The sequence below is a fragment of the Rhagoletis zephyria genome, unplaced genomic scaffold (assembly GCF_001687245.7).
Source record: "Rhagoletis zephyria isolate East Lansing unplaced genomic scaffold, Rhagoletis_zephyria_1.1 Rzeph_scaffold_22967, whole genome shotgun sequence".
Classification (NCBI taxonomy): Eukaryota; Metazoa; Arthropoda; class Insecta; order Diptera; family Tephritidae; genus Rhagoletis; species Rhagoletis zephyria.
This window is the reverse complement of record NW_016180025.1, coordinates 1-3,966: the sequence shown is the minus strand read 5'-3', so window position 1 is coordinate 3,966 and position 3,966 is coordinate 1.

Genomic DNA, 3,966 nt, shown 5'->3' with positions numbered 1-3,966 from the left:
TTTGGACATTGATATCATAGTCTAATAGACATACATAAATACTTACCTACATTCACATATCGATGGTCCCCCGCGCTAACGACAGAACTAAAAATTCAGAGAACCATCGATATCTGATATTTAAATAGTTTCTTAAACCCATAGTCGCATATGTATGTCCACAAATCGTTATTTGCGTATGTGCAGACACTTCAGAATGACAAAGAGCATTTCGTAAGAATTGAAATAAAACCACTATGGCAATGAATTATTGAATGATCATGCGGAATTTAAAAAAAAAAAAACAAAAAACAGAAAAAAATAATAAAAACATACATGTTTGTATGTATGTAAATATATTCACATATATTCATTTCTGCACACAAAAAGATGCATATAACCAGCATGACCAGGTTAGTCTTTTTGACACGAGATTTAGCATTTCATTTTAAGCCATGGCCTCAGAAGTTTCAGCCTGACTTCGTGGCTCTTTTCTGGTCTTTTTTGTTTAAAATATTCATAGTGAAAAATGTTTGTTGCAATGCAATTGCAATTTTGTTGAGCAAAACTTTGAACGAAGAGAAACAAATAGGAAATACTCTATTCAACTTTTTAAGACTTCAAATTTACTATTTAAGGGTTTGGTATGAACTTTCGCTATTCAAACAGGAAATACATTATTCAAGGCTCATTTGGCCGTATGAATAAAACTAAACAATTGCTTTTTCTTAAAATTTCAGACCTTTTACTCGATTTATTCAAACAAAAGTGAAGTAACAGGTATGAAATTTTAAGAAAAAGTAATTGCTCAGTTTTTATTCATACGGCCAATTACGTGTACACTTTTGGATTTGCACGTTTAGGATTTGAGTGTTTTCTATGATTATTCTCTGTTTAAAAGGGAAATACTCTGTTCAAGGCTCTTCATGTCAGTGATGCGAGATTGTGTGTAATTTCCCTATTTGAGAGATATTTTGCAACAAAAATTATTAAAGGAGGAAAAAGGGGCATTTCAAATAAAAAAGGGATTTTCACGTAACAAAATTATCGATGCATAATTGATCAAAATTCCACTAAGATTATTCGACGCTTTTACATAATAAATCACCTTAAAGATGTGATGTGAAGTAAAATTGTAAATTTTAAACATTTAAAACAATTTTTAAACTGTTCTCATGTTATGAATGGTCATTTGGATTTTTTTCAAATTTTTTCCTCACCCCGTTCCCGAGATATATGGAAAACTTTTAAATCGATTTGTTTTGGTTTTTGTGCTATAAAGTTTTTAAAAATGTATCAGTCAAGCTCAAATTTCATATTTATTTATTATTCATGTTTATGCATCAACCCTAAAAATTTTAAATAAATCAAACATATAAAGTGTGAACCCCGTACGTTTTGGTATGGAGCGCCCCATATACATATATACTACTGAAATATATGCTTTGAATTCTTAGAGAATTTCGTGTGATTACCTTATTAAAGATGTGGGTAATTGAGGGATTTTTTTCAGATTTTTGTAGGCGATTTAAAGTAGAGCGTCGGGCATAACTTGAAGTTCATGTATACTTTTTTAAGAGTTGAAAATTTTCATTTGGAGCGTTTGGTATGAGAGAACGCTCGATTTGGAAATTTAGGATTTGAGTATTTTGTATAAATTTGCTCAATTCGTTAAGGAATTAGTATGTTCAAGCGCACCACGCAACCTATTTTGGATTTTAATATACAAAGTGACTTTATAAGTGTCTTTGGATAGACATCTTACTGTAGTGCCATATTTTTTGTGTATTTTTATGTAATTAAAAAAGTTTGAAAGGTGAACAAATTAAAACTATAATTTTCTTAAGTTTTTCGGAATTTTGATGACAGAAAATGATTCATTGTTCCGTTAATTATATTAAAAGCCACAATTTTTTTTTATAGTGTAAATGAGTTTTTTTTTATAAATACGATTTTCCAAATTTTTGAATAAAAATTAAGAATTTCGCAAGCGCATACATTTTTGCAAGGGTGGCGGTCCCGATTTTACCAGAAAACTCGTCACGTTCATAGAATTACATTCAGGAGAAATGCCGAAGGAATTAGACAAAGTCCTTTAATTATTATTATTATTCAATTGACATTTCATTTCATAAAACACTTCTCCATTTATTTTTTATGCTTTTCAATTTATAAAAGGAGCGTCACAGAGTGAATCCTTGGACCAGCTGATGTTATAGACTTCTGTATGAGCTTTAAAAAAGTGCAAAATTGTATGTTGGTAGTTTCAAAAAGCTCTTATAGTAGTCTATAAAATGGCCTTATAAAACATTGGAAGGTCTTATAAGGCGCTGGCAGCAGACCTTTTAATCAGTGTCAGACCGACGATTCTACACAAATAGCCTTATAACACTTTTAACTGTGTTATAAGGTCCTTATAAAACTACCAACATACGATTTAGGAACTAGTTGTAGAGTATAATGTGTACTACCAAGCCCCGCCCTTTTAGTCATATAAGGGTTTTATAAACTGTTTTATAGAGCAAAATGATATAGTTGCTCTTCACTCTTAAAATACTTGTTGTGTAATCCGCGGATTTGTGACCATCTGGTCACACTGCATATCACCATACTTATACTTATAAGGAGAACGAAATAAGCAGAATATAAATACTAGGCCCCAACGGCTGTATGATATGAATAGCTGAAAGCGTCTTTAATGTGGGATAATCAAAGCGCAAAGAAGAAGTCGTTATGGCTTTATGACTGTCGTACTGCCAGCCTGATTTCTTGTGGCAGTATGTGACTGACTGCTGTGGCTCAGTAGATACATATGAGACACATACTTACGCTTAAAGGTTTTGGCATAAATACCTACATGCATACATTTTATATACTTAACTAATCGAAGGTAATGAGCTGAAGAAGGTATAACCGAAGTTATGATACCAAAAACGGGAAAAAACAACAATAAAATTAATGAAGGAAACTTAACTTGGTTTTGTTTTTTGTTTTTTGTTTTTTTTTTTTAGAATCGTATGCAAAAATAGCACATGAATCAGTTCGGCGACGAACAAAATAAAAAAGAAAACAAAAAATTAATAAAAGCAAATACAGCTGAACCAAAAAAATATTTATATACGCGACGATCTGCTTCGATTCTTTCGGCGAGCTTGCGGTTTTACGAAATAAACGACTGATTAATGGCTTACAGATATGTATTTTTTTTTTGCTGATCATACTTATTGTGAAGATGTGCTTACTACGTGGCATCGCAGTTCAAAATTGTACATTCTTCTGTAGTTACTTTTTGGTTTTCATTCTACACAGTACTTTTGTAGCTTGTGTAAGTTCTTTTGTTTTTGGATTCATTAATTTGTTTTTTTTTTCTTCTTTTTCTCTTTCGATTTACAATTCTTTGTTGTTGCGACAGAAGAGCGGTGTTGGTATGATGTCATTTTATAATTCTGTTTGCTTTTTATGCGCGACGGATGCTCGAGATGCGGCGAGACAAGATGTCAAAATATTTATTTAAATTCATTTAAATTGATTTTGCTGGTAAGTCGTTAGAAGATGGTGTTTTGAAATAAAAGAAAAAAGAAATGCTAAATGTGATTTCTGTAAATTGTTTCCATAGTTAGACCAATGAAATATATACCAACGAATATGCACATTAGGGTGGTCCAAGCAAAGTAAAAACAGAATTTTATTGCTCTCAGCACTGTCTTTTTTTTTAAACAAAGAATATTTAGTGGTCGCTCAAAGCGCTCAAAGCGCTCAAAGCGCTCAATGTGTCTCATGTTTAGATGGGGGAAAATAAATTCTTCGTAGAAATGGTATAGAATCCTTCAATATTTTTCAATCGGCAAACTGTAGTCTAAAAAAAAATCCATGAGCATTTTGCAGCGCGTGCATATCATAACAAACAATTTTTATACATTATAAACTTTTATTCCCATAGGGGTCCACGGAAGACTCGAAGGGGGTCTATGTTGGCGTGAAAAAATA